The 26456-nt window shown below is 44.6% G+C and overlaps 1 pseudogene; it reads right to left on the minus strand.

Annotated features, from left to right (window-relative positions):
• The window catches only part of LOC136481128 (disease resistance protein Pik-1-like), a 43099-nt pseudogene extending 16643 nt beyond the window's left edge, over positions 1-26456 (minus strand).

A 26456-nucleotide genomic window follows, 5' to 3' on the forward strand; every position in this document is an offset into this window, starting at 1 on the left:
GGTCATTTGGAACAAGTTCATTTTTGGGCTTATTTCCAAATTAATTCAAAAATGGATGAAAGCAAACCCTAAGTGTTAGTTTTGGGTTTGATCTTGTTTTGGTCATGTTTTGTGACCAGTAGGGTTTCAAGATCAGTTTGGTCAAGTCACTTGTGTGGTTCTCAATGGTAGAATAGCAAGTTGGTTTTGTTGGCTTGCAACTGTACCGTGAAGGAAAGTTGTATTCAAGGTGTTGTTATATTTCATGCACCATGAAAGCATCATGTTTACATTATCATCATGTTGAAGCATATGCTATTATTTCGTGTAGAATCCGAGAGTGAACCGATTTTAGTTGAGCAAGTTGTGGAAGAATCCCCGGTTGTCACGGGATTCGATAATTGTGGTACTGATCTGGAACTTGAGATCGTCAACGAAGGCAAGCCCCGGTTTATGCAGTAAACCATTTCCTTGTTGACTTTAAAAAGTTTATCACCTATGTTACCTATTGCATTAAGTTGTTTATTTCAATGTTACCTACTTGATGCGTTGCCTACCTTGTTAATTGTTTACCATCCTTGAAGATGATTTCATTTACGAAGGCGTAGAATGCTTAGTATGCTTTATGGTAGGCTTTCAAAGTAAAAGTGTCGATACAATCAAAGATGGCATACTGGCCAAACAAAGAAAGAAGATAGAATGAACTAGAGACTAGTCGGGTGACTTATCTTGAATCTTGGGTAATGTTGCCGACTATGTCGCTTAAAGGCCACTCATTGTGGATCTTCTGAACGACTAGTACTAGTCACATACTCTGGTAAGCCTACTTCGGCTAATCCGATATTAAGACGAATGCCCACGCACTTTGAGTGGAGAGATGGCGGGAGTAGCGTGTACCCTCGTGGCTGGAATGTGGTCGGATTTGAGGTGTGCTGTGCTCTCGGGTGGCATGGAGACGGCTTAGTATTGGAGGATCCGGTAGCGAGGTTGATATATGCAAGATTAAGTTCTACATATGTCGTGTGATAAGGAATCCCCAGCTGGGACTTGAATCAATTCGAATTGCCGGTGCTCCACGGATATGGAGACTCGATTCATTACAGAAGCAATGCAGGACTGTGAATTACTAAAACATGAGAAAAAGAATGGAATGAGAAGGATTGGAATATGGGATATGAACACTTAGTTTGAGATATTGAACTAAAAGGACTTAGGGGTAAAACTTGAAAATAGGATCAATAATATTAAGCTTTTGGCAAAGAACTTTTGAATCTTGCTACATCCTTACCTTGCCCCAACACCTGCATCTCTAAAGTCCTTCACCCCTTTTTACATCGGGTCAGTCTTGTTGAGTACTTTTGTACTCAGGGTTTGTTAACCCTTGTTGCAGGTGAGTCGCATGCGCAGACTTGTTTTGGTCCCTACTGCATGATAGTGTTTGAAGTCGATGATAATAAGGAATGATGAATGGCCTTTGGACAAGGCACTAGTTTGTGTGAAATAAATAATGTTAATGTAATATTATCCCGCTACTATGGTTGTATGACACTTATGGTATTGTAAGTTTGAAACAACTGGTTTGTAATATTAAAACTTAAGTCTTCCGCTTTACAATCTCTGGTATGTATATTGAAAAACTGTTGTAATCTGCAATGTCTGTGATTGGGATCCTGTTCGGAAAAGATTCGTGGATGATTCGGGTTTCCCGAGGACACCCGACAGACCTGTTAAATTGTTGGGAACTTGTGTACGCTATCAAAGGTCTGTTGAGACAATGATAGGTGCACGTGGGCCCGATTTCTTAGGAGATTCTGCCACAGTTTAGGGTTTGATCTTGTTTTGGCCTTGTTTTGTGACCAGTAGGGTTTCAAGATCAGTTTGGTCAAGTCACTTGTGTGGTTCTCAATGGTAGAATAGCAAGTTGGTTTTGTTGGCTTGCAACTGTACCATGAAGGAAAGTTGTATTCAAGGTGTTGTTATATTTCATGCACCATGAAAGCATCATGTTTACATTATCATCATGTTGAAGCATATGCTATTATTTCGTGTAGAATCCGAGAGTGAACCGATTTTAGTTGAGCAAGTTGTGGAAGAATCCCCGGTTGTCACGGGATTCGATAATTGTGGTACTGATCCGGAACCTGAGATCATCAACGAAGGCAAGCCCCGGTTTATGCATTAAACCATTACCTTGTTTACTTTGAAAAGTTTATCACCTATGTTACTTATTGCATTAAGTTGATTAATTCAAATGTTACCTACTTGATGCATTGCCTACCTTGTTAATTGTTTACCATCCTTGAAGATGATTTCATTTACAAAGTTGTAGAATGCTTAGTATGCTTTATGTAGGTTTTCAAAGTAAAAGTTTCGATATGATCAACGATGGCATACTGGCCAAAGAAAGAAAGAAAGAAAGAAGATAGAATGAACTAGAGACCAGTCGGGTGACTTATCTTGAATGTTGGGTAATGTTGCCGACTATGTCGCTTAAAGGCCACTCATTATGGATCTTCTGAACGAGACACTTTGTAGTACTGGTCACATACTCTGGTAAGCCTACTTCTGCTAATCTGATATTAAGACGAATGCCCACGCACTGGGAGTGGAGAGATGGCGGGAGTAGCGTGTACCCTCGTGGCTGGAATGTGGCCGGATTTGAGGTGTGCTATGCTCTCTGGTGGCGTGGAGATGGCTTAGTATAGGAGGATCCGGTAGCGAGGTTGATATATGCAAGATTAAGTTCTACATATGTCGTGTGATAAGGAATCCCCAGCTGGGACTTGAATCAATTCGAATTGCCAGTGCTCCGCGGATATGGAGGCTCGATTCATTACAGAAGCAATGCAGGACTGGTGAATTACTAAAACATGAGAAAAAGAATGGAATGAGAAGGATTGGAATATGGGATATGAACACTTAGTTTGAGATATTGAACTAAAAGGACTTAGGGGTAAAACTTGAAAATAGGATCAACAATAGTAAGCTTTTGGCAAAGAACTTTTGAATCTTGCTACATCCTTACCTTGCCCCAACACCTGCATCTCTAAAGTCCTTCACCCCTTTTTACGTCGGGTCAGTCTTGTTGAGTACTTTTGTACTCAGGGTTTGTTAACCCTGTTGCAGGTGAGTCGCATGCGCAGGCTTGTTTTGGTCCCTGCTGCATGATAGTGTTTGAAGTCGATGACAATGAGGAATTATGAATGGCCTTTGGACAAGGCACTAGTTTGTGTGAAATAAATAATGTTAATGTAATATTATCCCGCTACTATGGTTGTATGACACTTATGGTATTATAAGTTTGAAACAACTAGTTTGTAATATTAAAACTTAAGTCTTCCACTTTACAATCTCTAGAATGTATATTGAAAAACTGTTGTAATCTGCAATGTCTGTGATTGGGATCCTATTCGGAAAAGATTTGTGGATGATTCAGGTTTCCCGAGGACACCCGACAGACCTGTTAAGTTGTTGGGAGCTTGTGTACGCTATCAAAGGTCTATTGAGACAACGATAGGTGCACGTGGTCCCGATTTCTTAGGAGGTTCTACCACAGCTGCTATGTGATACTTGTCAGAGAGTCAAAGCGGTTCATATGAAGATTGTAGGTCCATTACATTCATTGCCAGTTCCATCTTGGAAGTGGGAAGATATCTGTATGGATTTCATTGTGGGATTGCCTAGGACATCTGTAGGCTACAACTCAATATGGGTTATTGTTGATCGCCTAACCAAGATAGCTCATTTCTTACCAGTCAGAGATAAATATCGAGTGGAACAGTATGCAAAGCTTTATCTTGATAGAATCTTCAGTCTGCATGGGGCACCCAAGACCATTGTCTCTAACAGAGGGTCATTGTTCGTATCCAAGTTTTGGAAAAGTCTACATGAGTCTTTGGGAACCAAACTTATCCATAGTTCTGCTTATCATCCGCAAACAGATGGACAAACTGAGAGGGTAAATCAAATTCTTGAAGATATGTTAAGAGCATGTGTCCTTTCCTATGGTGCTAAATGGGATGAATGCATTCCCTTAGTTGAATTCTCATATAACAATAGCCATCAAGAGAGCATTAAAATGGCACCCTTCGAAGCATTGTATGGCCGTAGATGCCTGACACCTTTAAATTGGTCAGAAGCTAGAGAACATTGGTTCTTTGGACCGGATGTGGTCAAGGAAGCTGAAGAGAAAGTTAGACTCATACAAGCTAATATGAAGGTATCTCAATCCCGACAGAAAAGCTATGCTGATAAGAGGAGACAGCCGCTAGAATTCGAAGTGGGAGATCATGTCTACCACAAGGTATTGCCGATGAAAGGAGTTCATCATTTTGGGATTCGGGGAAAGTTGGCACCCCGTTATGTCGGTCCTTTTCAAATCCAACAACGATGTGGACCGGTCGCCTATCGCATCAAGCTACCAGATCACTTGTCAGCGGTGCATGATATCTTTCATGTATCCCAGTTAAAGAAGTGTCTTCAAGTACCTGACCAAGTGATTGACTTTGGTGATGTAGAACTAGAACCTGATTTGACTTATGCCGAGTACCCCATTAGAGTCTTAGATCAGAAAGATCGAGTCACTCGAAGACGTACAATCAAGTTCTACAAAGTACAATGGAATCAACACACTGAAGATGAAGCTACTTGGGAGTCCGAGGATTACTTAGAAGAAAACTTTCCTGACTTCTTCGCTTCTATCTAGTTGCAATACCTTGTCTATATTGTAACTTGTTTCGTTTGTCAACAGAATGGAAAGCCCCCTCACTAGCCTTTTTGAATAAAGTTATGATGTGTTAGCTTGACACATTTCCTTTTCCATTACTTAGCCTTAGGTTTTAAATCTCGGGACAAGATTTCTTTAAGGGGGAAGGGTTGTAACACCTCTGGTGTTTTGACCTAGCATTTAAAACTTGACATGTCATCATGTGCATTGCAAAGCATTCATAAAGTAGAAAATTTTGAATGCATTCACTAAATAAGCTTTATTTCATAATGATTGTTATTTTATGTGATTCAAAACTCTAAATAAAGATCATGACCACAAGGGTCAAATTTCATGTGATCATGTGAGACCATGTGTCAATTGACTCAAATAACCCTAATGGGCCATGTTACTGGTCAAAAATCAAAGTTAAGTTAAAAGGTATACAAATCAAATTTGAATTCAAATTCAAACCATAAAAGTCCTTTTTGCCCCTTTTGTCTAATTCAAAATCCATTTGGAATTTGGGGTTGTGACAAAAAGCAAAGTTGAAGCTTATTTAATAAGGATCAACTTTGGTATTCAAAGTTTTTAAAGTTTACATATAAAATTTGGAGTAATTTTGAAATGATTCAAATGCTCAAATGCACCCCAAATTCAAATTTCAAAATGGAGGCAGAATTTGAAAATATTCCTTGAAGCAAAGTTGTAGAGTTTGAAAAGTTGAGCAACTTTCATCTTTGGAGATTTTCAACTTCTTTAGAAAATTTGTGAGTAATTTGCAAAATAAACGCAGTGGCAATTCTGTAAATACTTCAAAAATCAAAATCAAGCCGAGAGCCACCTCCCTGCTTGCCGCCGGCGCCACGCAGCTGCCGCTGCCGATCGATTTTTGCCGCTTTCTCGCGCGGCGACACGCAGCAGGCTCCGTGGCGAGCTCGTGCGTGAGCTGTAGACACCGGATGCATCCTTCCCGTCTATAAATAGGAGCACCGCCACCGTCGTCCTCCGTTTTCCTCTTAGCTCTGCTCCGCCACCGATCAGCTCCGCCGCTCGCCGTAGCCGTCGTCGAACCGTGTCCATCGGGCCTAGCTACACCAGCGTGATCGCCTTGACCTTGCGCTCCTCTTCGGCTTGCTCGCATCGCTTGGGTTGGCCAGAATCGCCCAGCACAACACGTTCTTCCCCGTGACCGGCCGGAGCTCCGCCACCATCGACCTCACCGTGGCCACGTCGTTCCATCCCGTCTCCGCCTTCACCAAGCACACCGGCGTGATCGTGGTGAGCTCCTAAGCGTGATGCTCGCTTCGCTTTAGCCTCTACTGCATCATAGCCGTGGATACGCCGTGCGCCGACGTGCCCGCGCCGCCATGGCCGGCGTGGAGCTCCCTCCGGTGCACCTGCTATCGTTCTGAGGGCTGGGATGGATTCGCGGGGTGGCATAGGTCGTGCTGGTGCAGTCCGTCTCGCCGGAGCATCACCGTCGGCGCATTTTGGCCTACCGGTGATCGCAGCGCCGCCGTGTGCCTTGTCTGTGTCACTGACAGCAGGGCCCGGTCGTCAGTGAGAGAGAGAGAACAGTGAGGTTTTGATATTTTCTGAATTATGAATAGCTCAGCAACTTTGGGAATTTATAGGAAAATAATTACAGCTCTAGAAATTCTAAAAATTTTTGTGTAGCTTCTGTACGTGTTCTATTATGGTTTAAAAATATAAAACTTGAAATTTGAATAAATTTTTAATGTTTAATAATTCAGTCAATTAATTGATAAATGTAATTTCCATGATTTTTGTAGGCCACTGTATGACTCCAAAAATTGTGAAATTTGTTTTCGTACACTAATTTGTCATGAGGAAGCTTACATAAAATTTTGAGGTCATTTGGAACAAGTTCATTTTTGGGCTTATTTCCAAATTAATTCAAAAATGGATGAAAGCAAACCCTAAGTGTTAGTTTAGGGTTTGATCTTGTTTTGGTCATGTTTTGTGACCAGTAGGGTTTCAAGATCAGTTTGGTCAAGTCACTTGTGTGGTTCTCAATGGTAGAATAGCAAGTTGGTTTTGTTAGCTTGCAACTGTACCGTGAAGGAAAGTTGTATTCAAGGTGTTGTTATATTTCATGCACCATGAAAGCATCATGTTTACAGTATCATCATGTTGAAGCATATGCTATTATTTCATGTAGAATCCAAGAGTGAACCAATTTTAGTTGAGCAAGTTATGGAAGAATCCTCGGTTGTCATGGGATTCGATAATTGTGGTACTGATCCGGAACCTGAGATCATCAACGAAGGCAAGCCCCGGTTTATGCATTAAACCATTACCTTGTTTACTTTGAAAAGTTTATCACCTATGTTACTTATTGCATTAAGTTGATTAATTCAAATGTTACCTACTTGATGCATTGCCTACCTTGTTAATTGTTTACCATCCTTGAAGATGATTTCATTTACAAAGGCGTAGAATGCTTAGTATGCTTTATGGTAGGTTTTCAAAGTAAAAGTTTCGATACGATCAAAGATGGCATACTGGCCAAAGAAAGAAAGAAAGAAAGAAGATAGAATGAACTAGAGACTAGTCGGGTGACTTATCTTGAATGTTGGGTAACGTTGCCGACTATGTCGCTTAAAGGCAACTCATTGTTGATCTTCTGAACGAGACACTTTGTAGTACTGGTCACATACTCCGGTAAGCCTACTTCGGCTAATCCGATATTAAGACGAATGCCCACGCACTGGGAGTGGAGAGATGGAGGGAGTAGCGTGTACCCTCGTGGCTGGAATGTGGCCGGATTTGAGGTGTGCTGTGCTCTCGGGTGGCGTGGAGTTGGCTTAGTATAGGAGGATCCGGTAGCGAGGTTGATATATGCAAGATTAAGTTCTACATATGTCGTGTGATAAGGAATCCCCAGCTGGGACTTGAATCAATTCGAATTGCCGGTGCTCCGCGGATATGGAGACTCGATTCGTTACAGAAGCAATGCAGGACTGGTGAATTACTAAAACATGAGAAAAAGAATGGAATGAGAAGGATTGGAATATGGGATATGAACACTTAGTTTGAGATATTGAACTAAAAGGACTTAGGGGTAAAACTTGAAAATAGGATCAATAATAGTAAGCTTTTGGCAAAGAACTTTTGAATCTTGCTACATCCTTACCTTGCCCCAACACCTGCATCTCTAAAGTCCTTCACCCCTTTTTACGTCGGGTTAGTCTTATTGAGTACTTTTGTACTCAGGGTTTGTTAACCCTTGTTGCAGGTGAGTCGCATGCGCAGGCTTGTTTTGGTCCCTGCTGCATGACAGTGTTTGAAGTCGATGACAATGAGGAATGATGAATGGCCTTTGGACAAGGCAGTAGTTTGTGTGAAATAAATAATGTTAATGTAATATTATCCCGCTACTATGGTTGTATGACACTTATGGTATTGTAAGTTTGAAACAACTGGTTTGTAATATTAAAACTTAAGTCTTCCGCTTTACAATCTCTGGTATGTATATTGAAAAACTGTTGTAATCTGCAATGTCTGTGATTGGGATCCTGTTCGAAAAAGATTCGTGGATGATTATGGGTAGTTTGCTAGCGCTCAATGTAACTATATATGATCTACATAATGAATGATGGTTCTATGGAACAAAAAGGTAAAACTGGCTTTTAAACAACAGAATTATAGGGCGAAGGAGCTAATGATTTTCGATCATTGTGCTCTCGGCCCTCCATAAGGACTTATCTGTCGGCAAAAGCTGGGACTGATTGTGCAACCGTGAGAGTCACATGGCTCTGACTTTAGCTCAGTAATAGGACCTTTTCTACCTTGTTAGAGGTTACCTTGATGGCGCAAAAGGGGCTTGCCACATTGGGTATAGGGCTGCCTCTGTTCCTATGTGTATGGCCACGATGGATATATGCCATAGGAAAGTGAAGGTTCCTACATCTGCCTGCCAAGGAAACCTAGCGACCCTAACTTGTTAGAGAAACCTATGAAATGGCTTCATAGTGTACCCTGCCCGCTCACCTTGGCAGTGATATGGGAGTAATTAACCCGAGCATATGGGAATCACGACTCACGGTGAATGTGTACAACCTCTGCAGAGGGTTACAAACTGTTATAACAGCAGTGCTCATGAACACGAGCGGCCCAGAAAACTCACAGAATAATTGGTAACTCAATGTTGTTCATTTATGATGGTATACGATGATAATATGATGCAAAAGATTCTGATATCTGATTATGTGGGTTTAAATGGGAGCTTAAGCATAACTTGATAATACTTGATAATAAAATCTTGACTTATTAAAAGTGCTAACTGTAGTAAACTAGTGTCAACCTTTTTGAGCTTCATAACCCCATGTTAACTTGTTAAGTACGGGATGTACTTACGCTTGTTTACTTTCTATATTTGGATAAAAATCCTGGATGGGTAACAGATGACAATGTGTATGAGGAGTTTCGTGAGGATTATTAGGCTTGTGGTCAATCAGTTGACCGTCCCTGTGTTGGAGCTTCCACGAGAGAGTTATCCTTTTATTTTCCGCTGTGATGTATAAGACTATGTGATATTATTAATCGTGTTGTAAGATACACTGTGATGATACTTTTATATAATTTGTCAACTTGTGTGTGTGACTGATCCCTGGGCACATATGAGTATAGTGCATTCAATTTTATCCTTAAAATTGGGTGTGACAAATTGGTATCAGAGCCGTGTTGACTGTAGGACGCAAGCCTAGTTAGAAATGGTCGTTTTAGCATCTTTGCTTCACTGGATTTCTTGCTTACTGTCTCATTCTTGTTATTTTATTAAAATATTTATGCTTTTCATACCTTAATCTATTATATAAAAATTTTTTATTCTAATTCTATCTTACTCTAAATCTATAGATGTCTCGTAACCCGAAGACCGCTCGCCTCAGCACTGCAGGCTACCGCGCTATGTTCACCCCCCGTGCTCCTCAGGTGGAGAAGGAGATTGTGATCATCTCCGATGATGAGGTGGAACCCTTGGTCGAGGATGATGAGGAGTGGATGGGTACCCCGACTCCTACACCTACACCTGCACCTGCTCCTACTCCAGCTGCTGCACCTGTATATCCTGCTGTAGCTACCCTAGAGGAGTCGTCAGCTACTTCACCTACACCTGTGCCATCCCCAGCTGTCCCTGTGGTGGATGAGGAGATAGGCTGGAAGTGCAAGTACTACTTCAAGCTAGCCCCGGAGACGGCCTACTACCACACCCTCCTTACCCATGTGCTGGATGACTACTACCCCGACCTACACGCCTCCATCAACTACCACTGTGCAGAGTACCAGCATCCTTTGGAGGCAACCTTTTGGAAGGTGGAGCTGGTGGTCACCGCTTGGAACAACATCAAGAATGGACATGAGGTGGAGACTGTCCACCGTGCCACTTCCAGAAGGGCCCATGCATTGGATGGCATGGAAGATGCAGCGCAGGACGCCTACATCTACTACCATGGTCGTCGTTTTGAGGCCATGAAGGAGGATCATTTCAGGTTCCTTCCTCGCAATGACCATGAGGGTAACTGGCAGGTCCTGGCACCACCAGAAAGTGATCCAACTCTAGAGGCAACAGTGCATCATGTCCATGCCATGCAGGGGGTGGATGAAGAAGTCAAAGGAGAGTTGCGTGCATCACAGAGAGCCGAGAGACGTCTCCAGAAGCAAGTGGATGAGCTTCTTGCTCAACTTGGGATGCCACTGATCTACAAGAAGAAGCACCGGTCGTTCACCATGATTGACACCGCCCCATAGGTGTTAGGTTCCTTGTTAAAAGTTACTACGTTGTTAGTTCGAGTATCATGTCTAGTCTTGTTGTGTCTTTGTGAACTTTAGTGATCAGATGTCTTTAATTGTGAACTTGGTTGATTTGGAGTTTGGTTGTTTGGTGGAAGTTTGTGGGCATGTCCACAAATTCCATAGATTGGAACCTTAAGTTTAGATGAAATCTTAATGCAGATGGTTGCTTTATCTTATCAATGCATGGTATATCAGCCTGATGTTTTTTCTTGCACGCCAGGAGTGGTGCCGGGAGGTTCTACAGTGGTGGCGACCACTCCAGGACGGGTGCCGAGCACTCCCGTAGTGGAGCCAAGATGTCTTGCAGTGGTGCCAACCACTCCAAGACTGAGGCTGAGCACTCCTACAGTAGTGCCGAGCACTACAGGAGTTGTGACAAGCTATCCAGAAGTAGTGCCAAGCACTACATCCGAGGTGCCGAGCACTCCAGGTGCTCTGCCGAGCACTCCGGCGGAACAGGGAATTCCATCAACGCCGATCGAGTTTGCCTCACCTGCAAGTGACATCACTGAGTTCGTGGATGCCTTCCACGAAGGTGAGGAGGTGTGGTCCGTAGGCTGGACGACCTCATCGGTGGTACAGGGCCCTCAGGCCTGGCGGGTAGGCTGCTCAATGATCCAGAGCTGCTGCTCACCAGTGCTGAGGAACCACCCATGTTCACGCTAGCCGAGCGCGATGGAGATTGGCGACAGGTGATGCTGGAGGAGATGAAGGCGATCGAGGAAAACGAGACTTGGCAACTCGTTGATCCATCTTCAGGATGCCGTCTGATCAGCCTGAAGTGGGTGTACAAGGTCAAGTAGGACGAGCACGGCGCCATTGTCAAGCACAAGGCGTGCCTCGTGGCCCGAGGCTTTGTACAGCGTGAGGGCATCGACTTCGAGGAAGTCTTTGCGCTGGTAGCGTGCATGGAGTCTGTTTGTTTGCTACTAGCTTCTGCATCAGTAAAGGACTGGTGCGTCCATCACTTGGATGTTAAATCAGCCTTCCTCAATGGCGAGCTAGTGGAGACGGTCTTCGTCAGGCAACCTCTAGGTTTCGCCGTCAAGGGAGCGGAGCACAGGGTGCTCCGACTATGCAAGGTGCTCTACGGGCTGCGGCAGGCCCCGCGAGCGTGGAACGCCAAGCTTGATGCCACGCTGGCCGAGCTTGGGTTCACAAGGTGCGTAACCGAGCACGCGCTCTACACGCGGCGACGGGGGGAGGAGGAGCTCGTCATCGGCATGTATGTGGACGACTTGATCATCACTAGCGCGCGCACGGAGGACATCAATAGCTTCAAGCGCGAGATGGCGGCTCATTTTTGAATGAGCGATCTTGGGGCGCTCACCTACTACCTCGGCATTGAGGTGAGATAGGGGAGGGAGGCACTCACGCTCGGTCAGAGTGCGTACGCCTCGAAGCTGTTGGAGCAGAGCGGCATGGCTGAGTGCAAGCCATGCGTGACTCCGATGGAGGAGCGGCTGAAGCTGACAAAGGCTAGCATCGCGGTGAAGGTGGATGCAACACTCTACCGGAGCATTGTCGGCGGTCTGCGCTACCTAGTCCACATGAGGCCGGACATTGCGTTCGCCGTGGGCTACGTCGGTCACTTCATGGAGGATCCCAGAGAGGATCACTGGGCTGCAATGAAGCGGCTACTGCGCTACATCAAGGGGACGATGGATCAGGGGATCGTCTTTCCCAAGACTGGCGGAAGTAGGCTGCAGCTCACTGTCTTCAGCGATGTAGACATGGCGGGGGACATCGACGGACGACGGAGCACCTCTGTCGTGCTCGTCTTCCTCGGGTCGGCTCCAATCTCATGGATGTCGCTGAAACAAAAGCTGGTGGTGCTATCTACGTGTGAGGCAGAGTACGTAGCGGCGGCCACAATGGCGTGCCAAGTTGTGTGGCTGCGCCGGCTGCTGGGAGAGCTGACCAGCATGGAAGCTCACCCACCAGCACTGATGGTTGACAATCCGCCCACCATCGCCCTCACGAGGAATCTGGTTCTGCACTACCAGAGCAAACACATCGACGTGAAGTTCCACTTCCTCAGGGACTGTGTCAATGGAGGGTAGATCGTCATCGATTTCGTTGAAACTGGTCGGCAACTCGTGGACGTCCTCACCAAGCCGCTCGGACGTCTTCGACTCACGGAGCTGAAGGAGATAATCGGCATGGAGGGGGTACAAGGGTTAGCAGTAGGATTAGGGAAAGAATTGATAGATAATCTACTGCTTCCTTGTATGAATGCACGGTAGGGGAAGGCGGCGCCGCAATGGCTCCCTGCTGTGGTACTGTAGCCGCTGTAGAGGCAGACGCCGAACGTCTCACCTGCCGCACTGTAGCCGCTGTAGAGGCATCATTGTAAATGTAAGAGATCACAAGATATGTCAAAGTGAAACGGGAAAAAAAACTGAGAACCAAGTGTGTACAGATATTGACCAAAGTTTGAATGATGTTTTTGTATGCCACATGTATAACATACCAACGCTTAAAACAAACAACCACATACATCAGTTATTTATTACATATTATCGTGTTCTTTTGTCCAATGCAGGAGGTATGTAAATTTCTCAGTAACAAACTGGCACGCGGCATGGAGAAGAAGCACCGACACACATAACAAGCATCACATCTTGGCAAGGGGGCCAAGTGTCATTTATCAAGTCCACTTCTTTGTAGTAGTGAAACACTACGTCTTTATTGACTGAAGAACGCAAACCAGAGATATATATAATAATCCACGAGCAACAGCGATCAGTGAAAGGTGCATAATTGTCAAAGACCTGAAACAGTAAACAAAAATGGACGAAGAAACAAATGCATCAGGCATCAGAAATTTCTGGTTTTTTCTTGAAACGGAGAGTTGAACTAAGCTACCGCTATTGCTTCTGTTCTAAGATATATCACCCACATATACCTGTGATTTCATTCGGCAAGGCAGAATGAGCGCAGTTATTCCTGGGCTTCTCTGATCTCCTCAATCTCCAGATTCTCCTCAATACCTGGGATTCGCATAAGTGCTGACTGTAGCCTTCCTTGGGAGGACTTAAAGTCTCAGTGTAAGGTGCTGCAGGTTTGGCATTCTATTACACAGGTATTCAAGGTCGTCGTCCTCCAGTTTGCAGAGACTGATATCCAATGTGGAAACACTGGCCATGTGTTGTGTGACCCACTCCGGGACTCTCATGTGTCTGCGGACTATCTTGAGTCCTACGACAAGGAGAAGCTGATACGAATAATCATATAACATGATGGTTAGGTCCTCTCCAGGTTTTACTAGTGAAGACAAAATAGTTTCCTCATCCAGATGTCGCAAGACAGCCAAGTCATTGTTAGAAAGCTTCCCCGCCTTAGCAGGATACTTGTTACCAGCAAGCACACTGAACGAGTTTGTGAGCAACCAAGGCAGCTCCCTGACACTGGTGTGGCTCACATTCAGAGTCTTCATGTGCTGCAGTTTCCCAATTTCTCTCGGAAGCTCCCTGACCCTGGAGTGACTTACATCCAGAGTTTCTAAGCGCTGCAGCTTTCCAATTTCTCTCGGCAGCTCCCTAACCCTGGTGTAGCTCACATTCAGAGTCTTCAACTGTTGCAGTTTTCCAATCTCTCTCGGTAGCTCCTTCACGCTTGTGTTGCTCAAGTCCAGCGTCTCCAAACCACACAATTCCTGGATTTCCTTGGGTATCTCACTTACGTGGGTGCTGCTTACGTCCAGGGTCTCCGGACTCCGCAGTCTCCCTATTTGCGGCGGAAGTCCACTGATGGGCGTGGCCCTGAGACCCAGGTACCTCAACCGGAGCAGCCTACTGCAAATATCTGCCAGATCAATATCAGATAGAGGAAACCCGGTGCTTTCAATGCTCAGCACTCGCACATCTTCCAACTTTTCCCAGCGGACTAGACAACCACCAGCGTGCGGCCAGGGATAAGAAAAAACCACAAGGGAGCGTGTACGCAGTGCTCCATCCATTACTGAAACAACGCCATCCGGCCTTCCCAGGAAACCGACAGACAACCGACGGATCCGACGAGCATCCAAGATCGACGGACGACTGTCCTCCTCATGATATGCAGCAAAAGTAGCCTGTTTTGATTTGCATACTAGGAAGGCTCGCATCATGGGGTGCACACGGTAGTATTGCTTATTCTCTTCTGATGATTCTGGCTGCAAGAGACCCCTGGAGACAAGCTCGTCAAGGCAACCTTCTGCTGCTGCTGCTGCTGCTTCCTCCTCCCCTGCTTGGTGGTAAAGAAATCCTTCGGCCATCCATATCCTCACCAGACCATGCCTTTCAATCTTCAAGTAGCCAGTTGGGTACATGCTACATTACAACAGGCAAGTCTTGAGATGAAGAGGAAGGTCGTCATAACCAAGGCGTAGACTCTCTGCCAGCGGCTTCAACGACACATGATTATTACCACTACTCAGAAGCCCATCCAGCAGCACGTGCCATAGCAGCCTTTCAAGTCGGACAGTTTTTTCCGTAGAATAATGGCCCATGATATCATAAATTGCCTCGGTTCGAAAAATATTGTACCACTTCACGTCCATGCTGCTTGCCACTGCCCACGACAAACACTCTACTGCAAGGGGCATGCCACAGCACATCTCGGCAATCTTCTTGGGCAGGATCTTCGTGCCAAATACAATACTAGCTGGGGACCTGATCAGGGCTTTCTTCTTGTGATGTATGCTCAGGACTTTCTTAGTAAATACTCTCCTAGATAGCGTGGCAGCATCCTGATCATTGATACCACCGTATCGGTAGATACATGCATCACCATTGTCAAATTTAGTGAGACGACATTTTTCAGCTATAACATTGGCACGAGTTGTAGCGAGTGTTCTACGCCTCGGCACACCCTCGGGAAGAGCCCTTCTGATGATTTCCCAATCTTGCCAATGCCAGATATCATCAACTATCACCAAGTACCTATATAATAAAAGAAGTGGACACTTGTTTAAAATACGAGTATACATATATACAGTGAAAGAAATTAGCACTATTATTTATTTATGTATGTATGTATTTATTCATCAATTACTCTCTACATACGGTGAATTAATCAAATGGACTCTTTATTTATAAATTACTCCCTCTGCTCATAATTATTGCTCACTTGGCTTTATCCTAAGTCATACTTCTTTAAATAAACTTGCCAACTTCACACAAAAATGTACCAATATCTACAACATCAAATCTGTTTCGTTAAATTCTCCATGAAATATATTTCCAGAAGTGCAATTCATTTCAATATCAAATGTAATTTATTTACTTTATTTGCTTTTCCATAGCCAATCGAAGTTTTTCTCCTTGCACCACACATCAATCCATGTGTGGTTTATATCACATACTATACTTTGCTGACACCTACTTGTAATGTAAATCAATATGATCATTGCTTCCTACATGCGTACGTACCGGTTCTATATGATGACACATATATATATACCTTGACTTATTAGCCTTTTCTATATTAGCTATTGTACAATTCGGTAATTTACTATAATAGTTATGCTTGATACACATGAGTTAGGTTTTGGTATAGAATCATTGCTTCCAAATCATAAGTCATTTTCGCTTAGTGCTACAAGCCAAACTTTTTAAATTTTGACAAGGATCACGGACAAATATATTAACATCTACAATATCAAAAAATAAACTATCAAAACATATTTCCTCGGGATGTAGCGTCTGCTATCACCACGCTAGCGCCCCTACTCCCACTCAGCAACCACCCATCAGTTCCTTTTCCCTTTCCCATTTTCTTCTCTTCTTCCCCTCGTCTGTGCTAGCAACAGCCGGCAAACTTCGCCAAGCCTTCCCATGTAAGGATCATGTGCCCTATGCATAGTCATGTTTGGTTATGGTAATTATAGATGGCAACACAAGCACTATGACTAACATGTGCGCTGAGAAATCTATGAGTTACAAATGTGTTTCATAGTTTGTTACAAGGAAATCTATCTGATCTTATCAGATCAACATGAATATCTTGGTTTCCAAGGCTACATTGCCAGTGGCTTGTTTCCCAAGACCTAGATATTACCCCATCCAGGTTGGGCTTCTCTTTTAGCAAGTTCAGCTCATCCCGTCCCATTGGACTCTTCTCTAGATGGTGAGGTACTCATGATCCATAACACCGATAGTAGGCCCCGAAGGATTTTTAGACGAGCTAGTCGATAGCTCTGTCCATCGGTTACTACACTAAAAATGGTCTTCAGTCCTCCAGATAAAGTGCATAAAGAAGTCTTACTAAAGATAAGAATGTGGTGGAGCGATGAATCCGAGCTGCCTCATTTTCATTTCCTTTACTATTCCGCTTGTGATGCCATGGAGTATGAATCTCATAGTCCGATCCACCTACAGCTGGTTCGTTAGTCGCCTATAAAACAGGATGTGGTGGAAGCTTTCGCAGAGCATACCACATCTTCTTCCCTGATATTCTTAATTAGATTTAGCAAATGCCTAGATCAACCACCATGCCACCATCCCCAATGCCTACAGACGCTGCAGCAATGTTGGGAGAAGGCTCTTCGGGTAAGTCATGCTCAGAAGAATGCTTGTAAAGCAAGATGACGGCCTACAATGGGAGTCCTCGGATGCCTACTGTGGATGAGGGGATCACTATCAAAGTCTCTCCGATTTCCCATTGCTGCCTCTTCGAAGGTGTTGGGTTTGGTTGAAAACTCACTACTACAGAAAAGGTTTGTAGCAACGGCTCAATTTTTTTGTAGGGCAGCTGGGATGGAGGCACCCCTACAGTGGGCGTGCTCGGGACCCACGAGACCAGCCGCCCCTACAAATGGCACAGTAGGAGCGGCTGGTGATATGAGCCGCCTCTACAAATGGGTTGATTTGTAGGGGCGGCTCACTCACCAGCAGCCCCCGGTGTTGCGATTTGTAGGGGCGGCTCAATCAATAGCCGCCCCTACAAATATTGCACGTACAAAAGGCTGCAGCCCCTACAAAAGTAGTCAGCGACGCATTTTAATAAAACACGTCTGTAGCCTGAGCCATCGGACCCAAAAAAATTATGAAGATGGGTTATGTTCGGACTCAAGTCCGAAACCGGTCGTCCCATCCCCTCGGTACTGCGTCCAACGTGCTCAGCGCTCCTCTCCTCTCTCCCCCTCTCTTCTCCCATTTCACCTCAGTCTCTCCGACCCCCTCTGCCGCCGGATCCTGCACCCACACATCACGCTCCCACCCTCCACCTTCACTGCCCGCCTGGTCACCACTGGTGCGCTCCGCCGATGCCGACGCGGCACATCCACCTTATCGTTTGCAGCTTTGTGTTGGCACCAAATTCGTTAGGGTTTGGGGTTCCCGGCTTGCCGTAGGCAGCACCAAGTCTCATCCGTCGCACCACCCCGCCTAGCCCCATCCATCGCCGTCCTTCACCCTCCGCCAAGTCATGGCGTTGAGCGGCCATTAGGGGTACCGGATCCGTCTCATCTTCGAGTACCTCTACCTCGCCGGCACCATTGTGCATGGAGAATCTAGGTGAGGTTGTCCTCCCTATCACCCCTAATCCCCATGCTGCTACCTAGCGTTGCTGCTACTGTGCATCTGGAGTTCGGCCGCTGGAAATCCTCTGCTGGTTGCTCTGTGCTGCTGCTACGTGCTTGCTGCTCTGTGCTGCCACTGCGTGTAATCTAGGTGTTTTATGAAATCTCAATGCAAGCTAACTGTTGTTTTGCAATTGACTGCTATGTGCTAGCCTCTGTTGGATGGTGTTGTGATTAAATGCATCGTCATACAAGAATATGTAATGCACTTCCCACCTGGCCTTTGTCTGTTTTTTGTACAGTTGTTTTTGTAAGAGTTAGGCAGTAGAGAGATGATGGAAGTGGCGAGAGAACAGAAGAAACATTTAACTGGTGTTGAGATTTTCTTAAGAAACATTTAACTGGTGTTGAGATTTTCTTAACTAAACCGTAGAGGACAAAATGGTTGGGAGTTGGGACATTTACTTGCATCGGATTCAAATTACTATCCTTTGCTGTAAGATCATATAACCTACAATCTGAACTTAGCGCTCCTACATGACAGAAATACTACATAATTAATCACTCTTTGGACGATGCATAGGTTCAGTCTACAAATTAGCACTAGCATGTGTGACTGTGTTACAGGAAAAAAGCCCCCCAAATTTCTATTTCAGCTTTAAAAAGTCTGATAATATTAGTTACCTAGTTCCAGCATCTATTACTTGCCTTAGACACTAGTGACGGTTGCCTGAAACTGGGTCATGCTTGAGTGAGTTTGATTCAGGGTATTTTTGGCCTGAGCTAGTTCACTTCTTTAGTAGTTGCTTTTGTTAGGACAATGGTCTGGACATCTTACAGAGTAGAAAAGTAGCTCAATTCTCTCACATGCCTTCTCACATACCTAAATTTTTAGCATGTTTATGATTCTGGAGCTCTCTGTACATCCTTGGACCAATAATGCTAGCCTGTTTCTTGGTGTTCCTTCTGATTTTTATTTCATCATGTTAAATTTTTTAAAGGCATTAAAACTGTACTTCAAATTCAGGCATTGATGCAGTTTTAAAACGTGGCTCCTCTTAAAGGGCTGTACTAAAAGCTTCAGATAATGTTGTACAATCGTGCTGGCATCTCAGTAATTGATTTATGTAATTCTAGCAAAATTAACTGTTGTGTCAGATTTTTTATTTTCAGAATCACCGATTCATCACGTTAAATTTTTGAAAGGCGTTAAAACTGTACTTCGAATTCAGGCATTGATGCAGTTTTAAAACGTGGCTCCTTTTAAAGGGCTGTACTGAAAGTTTCGGTCAATGTTGTAGAATCGTACTGGCATCTCAGTAATTGATTTATGTAATTCTAGCAAAATTAACTGTTCTGTCGGATTTTTTATTTTCAGAATCACCAATATATAATGTGAAATGTGTTAAGGTATGCTGCAAGTTATAAAGCTTTTTAGAGAATTGATTTCCTCTATGACTTCTAGTGTTATTTTTTCTGGAATGTGGAAACCTTCTATTTTCTGTTGCAGGGATACTACATCAAAGTTTATGCATTTATGGCATTCTTTCCGTGTGCCATTTATAGGATAGAACAATAATAGTACTTACTCCACTAGCACTACTGTATGTGCAACTGCAACTACATTGAAATAGAAAAGATTGTTGTTTGCCTGCTACTGCTGCTGATTTACTCTATCGTGTAAAATTGCATTCCCCATGTTAACTTAGTTTAACATGGAACTGTATACCATGCATTTATGTTACGGAGTATTTATATCAGCCTGATGTTTTTTCTTGCACCAAATCTTTTATTTTAGTGCTCAATTTAAACACCAATGTTGCATCTGAACCAACTCAAAATGAGGTCACTGAAATGCGCTGGATTGATTGTTTAGGTACGGTTGAAAGCTACAGCTTAGGTGTATATTGCATTCTATTTATATAGTACATCATAGCTAAGGTCGATTGTTGTACATTTGGATATTGTTCTAATTTTCTGTAAGAGATAACTGAACTTCTATTACTACATTAGTTGAATACACACCATTTTTTCATCTCTTCTCTTTGCAGGATATCATCTCGTCGAGGGGATTGGATTTTCTACTGATCTGAGGGCATGTGCCAATTGAATCATGTTAAGGTTATAAGGTTAGTTTCAGTCAGACTGTCACATACTTAATGGCCTAGTCTCTTTTGTTTTCATATGATTTAGTAGAGCTCTTGTTAATGCAGCAGTAGAAATCATATGAAAGCAGTCATATGAATTAGACTTGTGAATTCTGTCTAATTAATGATGGATTGTATATATTCTTGTGAATTAACTTTACTAACAAGTAAAGTTAATCAGTTAATTATATTTTTGCAGGTGTGCATGAGCTGTCCAGTGTGCATGAGCCCAGTTACTTCATATCGATTCTCAAGACGTATACATATCGACAATCCTCATTAGCTTATATGTTTGTATGCATACTTGTAACATTCACTTAGGTAGAAATCCTCAGTACCAACACCTTGTGCTCTTGTGCTTGTGGTTAGATTTGAATTATATATGTTCTGGTCAGATTTGAATTATATATGCATATAAATATATATATGTTCTAGTCGAATTTGAATTGTAAATTTGAATTTTTTTTTTGCGGAAAAATGTACTATATGGGCGGTTCTAGACTGAACCGTCCCTACAAACAGGTATTATAGGGGTAGTTGGTACTACGGCCGCCCCTACAAATCGATTTGTAGGGGCGGCTGATGACACCAGCCGTCTCTACAAATCAATTTGTAGGGGCGGGTATAAATGCATGATTTGTAGAGACGGTATGGTAGGGGCGGCTGGCCGAGCCGCCTCTACAAACCATCGCCAGCCGCCCCTACAAATGCTTATTGTAGTAGTGACTATAAAAGATCATCGCCTCCCTTCCCTGGAGGAGGGCCAAGGGCATGCGCTACTAGGCCTGACAATCAGCCTTGTTGATATCAGAAGAAGACTTGTTAGCGTGCCCCGGGATTCGTGGCCCGATGACCTGGTGGGGATCTAGGTCTATTTGCTTGTATATGTGAATTTTCCCCCAGTTTCTCTGGTCAAACGGCCTCTGTCAGCACCCACCTTGTATATGCAAATTTGTCTCTAGGTGCTTGTGACAAGGCGCAACATAGCTCGAACACAAATTCATCTTATATTTAGAGGGTTGTTCGTCCTTTGTTCTCTCACTACCACTCTATCCGCTACTACTTCTCTACCTCCATGCCGTTGTCCAGCAGGGCACATGGACCCCGGTGGATCAGTCGTTCTCACGGCCTCATGGCTGCTCAGCCTATTAGCCCAACCATCCCCGTCTCTTGCCATTTGCCGACAACCGTGTGCAAGTAATCAAGCTGGCATCCACGAATCCACCTGCCTACTATAATGGTCTAATCTTCATGTTTTTGTGTATTGATTTGTTTCATATATTTTACTTACTAATCTGTTTGTTTGTATACTCCTTTTATTTTTACCTGTTGCTTGCAGCGCTCTTCATGATTTTTATGTATCGAATTGTTTTCTTCTATATAAGCTGATTCCTTTTTCACCACTGCCATACGAGTCACTAAATCAGCCACTACAGGCTTACGTACTTTTGCAGTTGCTTAGATATTATGACTTACTTTTAGAGTTCCTAATGCTCAATTCTTTCCTTTGATTATCCTAGCCTTTGATTACCTTGATAACGTGATTAGTTGTTACCAGTAGTGCCCAATCGAAATTTTCAACAGCAAATATGGTGGTCATAGCTAATGCTTTGTCAATATTATTTTTATTTTATTCTTTCGTTATACCAAAGTTATGGAACACGTCTAACCCCGAGAGAGCCGCCGGCCTCGGAAGGCCCTTGCCCCGGCCATGTCATCCTTTTTAGTGTGTGCAGTCTGATCTTCATCGTGTGGATCATCTACTTTCCCGCCTTTTCCTCAGGACATTCGCGCGCTTCTCATGTCTGAGTGTCTGACACCTCTAGCGTTGTCTACAATTGGCGAGAGCACCTGTAGTCCTGTACAGCGCAACGAGCTTTCTCTCTCGGACCAAGGATAGGAGCTTGTTTACTTCTCCCTCCCTTTACCCTTCTCCCTCCCCCTCTCTCTCTCTCTTCCTCTCTCTCAAGCATTAGCGGAGGCAACGACGTGGGCGTCCTGGCGCGGCAGCCCCTGCTCTGGTGGCCCAAGGCGGGAGGCCCATGGCACGGCGGCCTCGGTCGCGGGCTCCCGGGTATGGGCGGATCCCGGCGTGGGAGTCCTATCGCGTGTCTGCCCCGACGCCCCTCGGCTCGGCAGCGCACTGGTGGGATCGACGGTCAAGCGTTTGCGGCCCGAGCAAGGGCACCCCTAGTGCGGTCAGCCCAGGCGTGGGCGCCCCTCGGCCACGGCACACCGGCCCTGGCGGGGCTCAGCGGTCTTGCGCAGGCAGCTCAGGGGATAGCGTCCCCCAGCGTGGCATTGCACCGGGGCGGGCAGGCCCCGGGTGTGACTATAGGCGCTGGGCGAGGGTGGCCCCTGGCCCAGCAGCGCACCAACGAGGGCGTGGGTGCAGCGCGTGGCAAGGGGCGCACCGGCGTGGGTGGCCTCTGGCACTCCGGCGGTGGGTGCCTGCGAGCATGCATGGAAGGGAGGGGCTGGTTCTGCCGACATAGACTCAGGTAGATACCCAAGCGCGCGTAGATCTAGGCGTGGTAGATGGCCATGGACAACCACGACGCCATCTGCATGGGTCCGGCGGTCCCTTGCGCTAGGCGCATGAACCACGTGAAGCGGGCATGGCCGTCCTTGGAGCCGCCAGCATCTCATCACCTAGGCTCTTCTCTCCAAGGTAATACGGACGGCGGCGCACCTCCGTCCATGTCCTATTTTTTTCTTGGACGGTCTTGCCTTTTGCCTGGTGCTTTTTGCAGGCCAGGTCTGGTCTCCTTCTTGCCAAAAGATTCACTTTCCCTCTACTCCTGGGGGCTGCTCGAAGCTTAGATGTTGCACTCTGTGCTTGTGGGTTTTTCGGTGCAGAGTTTGTCTACTCGTGTGGATCTGACTCTGCGTGCAATCTTCGTCTGTTCTTGCTTCTTTTGTTTCATTCTGTGTGTTGTGTGTGTTTTCAATTTTTCTCTTTGCTGGTAGTGGCCTTTGCAATTTTAGTGAATGTATCTGAGTTCTAAATAGGTTTCCCTTTTGTCATTTGCCTTTTTTGTATTTTCCCCAGTTTCTATTCCATGGTTCCTGATGTTTCTTTTCTCTGTGCTTTGTGATGCAAGGTACTCAACGAAGGGTACTAGTTGTTTCTAGGAAATCAACTTGAGTGGATCGGCTAGATTCAAAAGTGAACCGGTAAGTTCCTTTGCTTCCAGTTGCATTGTGTTTCTTTTTTGCTAAGGTGTTAACATCCCCTATGATAGCTATCAAAGCAGATGTCATTCTTATAACCAGTTTTTATTTCTTAAGAGCAACCACAATGTTGCAGAAAAGTAGACCATAGGCATTAGAATATTGTCTACCAGCTAGCTGAAACATTGTAGAGGTGGTCTATAGAGTAGTCCATAACTAAAGGTATCCATAGTCTTATGGGCTGCCCATAAGGAATAAACAAATAATTCTTCTCTCTGCTCACTCTCTCCCATGCCTCTCTCATATGGACTACCCAGGCCATATACATTGTGGTAGCAACAATAACTATAGCCCACTGACGCAAAAGCTGTCCATATACACTGTGGTTGCTAATAAGAACCCAAGGTTATTATGATAGCTATCTTCTGGTTCACCAGTTCAAAGCAGATGTCGTATATTTGAAGAAAAAAAAACACCACTTCCTGCATTGCTGTGAGGATTAGATTATTTTTTTGGTCTACAATGACTTTATGATCAATTTTAGTTCCATAATTTGTTATTGCCTTTGAGTAAGGTTGCAGCTAGAGCCTGTGTGCACTGATATTTTTTTGGTTCTATAGAAATTGGCCAATAAAACACATGAAGATACACCAATCTCAGGTCTGAAAGCAGGCTTGTTGATTGCCAATCCATGCAGGTATGGATGTTGCCATATTTAGGTTCTACATGTTTACATGCTTTAGTTCCAGATATTTTGTGGTTTCCAGGTTTTGATCTATCAATTCATCCCTAGCAATGTGCACATTGTGTGAAATCTAATCACCTATGTGGTTTATTCTGTGCTGCCTGAGCCCCATCAGTTAAGCAGCCAGTAGCATAAGAGTGGTCCAGCATGCAGGTCCATATCAGCAAGGCAGGCTGGCAATAGCAGCAAGGAGGTGCTGGGTAGTCATAGTGAAGCAATACGTCACCTGCATTGTTTCTTCAGATAAACAAGATTCAAACTTCTAAACGAGTGGGTTCAGTAACGCAATCACAATTCTAAGTTTAGAGCATTTTCTGTATTTCATATATGATGATTTACATACATGAAAATATTCAGATGGTTGTGGACAGAGTTGAAGGACTGCACAACGTTGCTTATTCTCCCAGAATAAGAAAATAAAGATTATTCCATGTTATTGGTTTCTAGTTTTGAATCGTTGTTACGTGTGCCTTCAACATGCATAAGAGGTTCAATATTTATGGGCATGGGCTAATGCTTTCTACTTACAGTTCATGTGTGCCTCAGTGCTGATAAAAAGCTTCCTATTGAGAATCTGATGCTGTTTAGATTAGTGGTAATTGGGTTAAGGAACCTGCTCAGTTATCTCACCTATACATGTTTGGATGATTCCACTTCGCTGTGAATGACCGCAATATATTCAGTTAATAACCGTGGTGGATTCCAAAATGTCTGGCTGAGAGTATCTTGATACTATGTGGTTTGGAAATACACTACTGGAAACAGGGACTTTGCCGAGTGCCAAAGGCCTAAAAACACTCGGCAAAGGCTTTGCCGAGCGCTGCACTCGGCATAGGCCACTCGGAGAAAAAAAAGTCGGCAAAGCCTTCTTTGCCGAGTGTCATTTGTCGGGCACTCGGCAAAGCCTTTGCCGAGTGTCGACCGGACACTCGGCAAAGAAAAGTAGCCGTTAACGGTGCGCTATCATGACGGTTGCTTTGCCAAGTGTCTCAAGGACGACACTCGGCAAAGAATTTATATAATTTTTTTCCCGAAATTGTTTGCCGAGTGTCGGCTCTCGGCAAAGAATTTTTTTATTTTTTTTAAAAAAGTCTCTTTGCCGAGTGTCTATGGTGACACTCGGCAAAGCCTTCCCCTTTGCCGAGTGCTGTGGCCTGACACTCGGCAAAGAGCCCAGCTTTGCCGAGTGTCCTTGCCATTACACTCGGCAAAGCTGGGAAATCTGGTGTTTTCCTCTAGTTTTTGCCAGCTCTACCGAGTGCAGTGGGCATTGCACTCAGCAAAGAGGCCTTTGCCTAGTGTGACACTCAGCAAAGCGTCTATAATTGCCTATTTTTTTCTTGTTTTTACATTCCAACACTTCCATCACACATTCAAACAGAAAATTTCACAGATATTCATCACATTCTTCAAATCCATGACATTCATCACACATCCATCCCATTATCACACATTCATCACTTACATATCACAAACACCATTTAGAAGTCACAAACATAAGTGTCTGAATATATCACATCGAAATTCACAAGTTCAAAAGTTGTTCATCATCTAACATCCAGTTTATTACCACAATTCCATGAACATGGACAAGTTCAAACTCATTACCAAATACGCCTTTGATCGGGCGGTAACTGATACGGATCCTGAGGATTAGGCGGATTATTGGAACCCGCCGACTGAGGCTGCACAAAGGAGTATATATTCTATGTGTTAGACATGTACTTGGCTAGCTAATTAGAAATTACTTGCATGTAAGAGACTGCAATTAACTTTCATACTCACAGGTGTAGGTCCATCCCAGGGTGAGGCTGCAGGTGGAGGTGGTGGAGCGAGCAGCTCAGGTGGCACAGCAAGACCCGTATGTTGCCCAAGGCTTTGAAGAAAGCCCATGATGCTCGACAACCGAGTCTCATAGGTCTCCGTGATGCCCGTCAACCTACTCTCATAGGTCTGACGCTGGGACATAAGCTGCGCCTATAGCTCTTGACGCTGCCGAGCTTCTTCTTCGAGCCCAGCCTGCAACATTTCACTCCAATGTTTCAGTAATGCATAGCTAATTACGGTGTGTAAAAGTCAATATACGACGAGTCAAACTGAAATTACCTCGAGGACATCGACCCATTGCTGTGCAATGGTCGGCCGTGTGCGTATGGCCGGGCTCTCGCTCGTGCTCCGGGCTCGGATCGTGGAGAGGTCAGGGACAGCGGTCGAGTCGATTGTGCCATCGGCAATCCACATGCGGCCGTGCTTCTTCCCTCCTCCCAACCTCATGACGAGGTCCGTATCAATCTCCTACGTGCACGGGTCGAAGTCTGGCCCATGGACTGACCTTGCCGCCGACGTGTACTCACTGATGCGGGTGTGGACGCTCGGGTTCAT

The sequence above is a fragment of the Miscanthus floridulus genome, chromosome 9, assembly GCF_019320115.1.
Source record: "Miscanthus floridulus cultivar M001 chromosome 9, ASM1932011v1, whole genome shotgun sequence".
NCBI classification, from domain to species: domain Eukaryota; kingdom Viridiplantae; phylum Streptophyta; class Magnoliopsida; order Poales; family Poaceae; genus Miscanthus; species Miscanthus floridulus.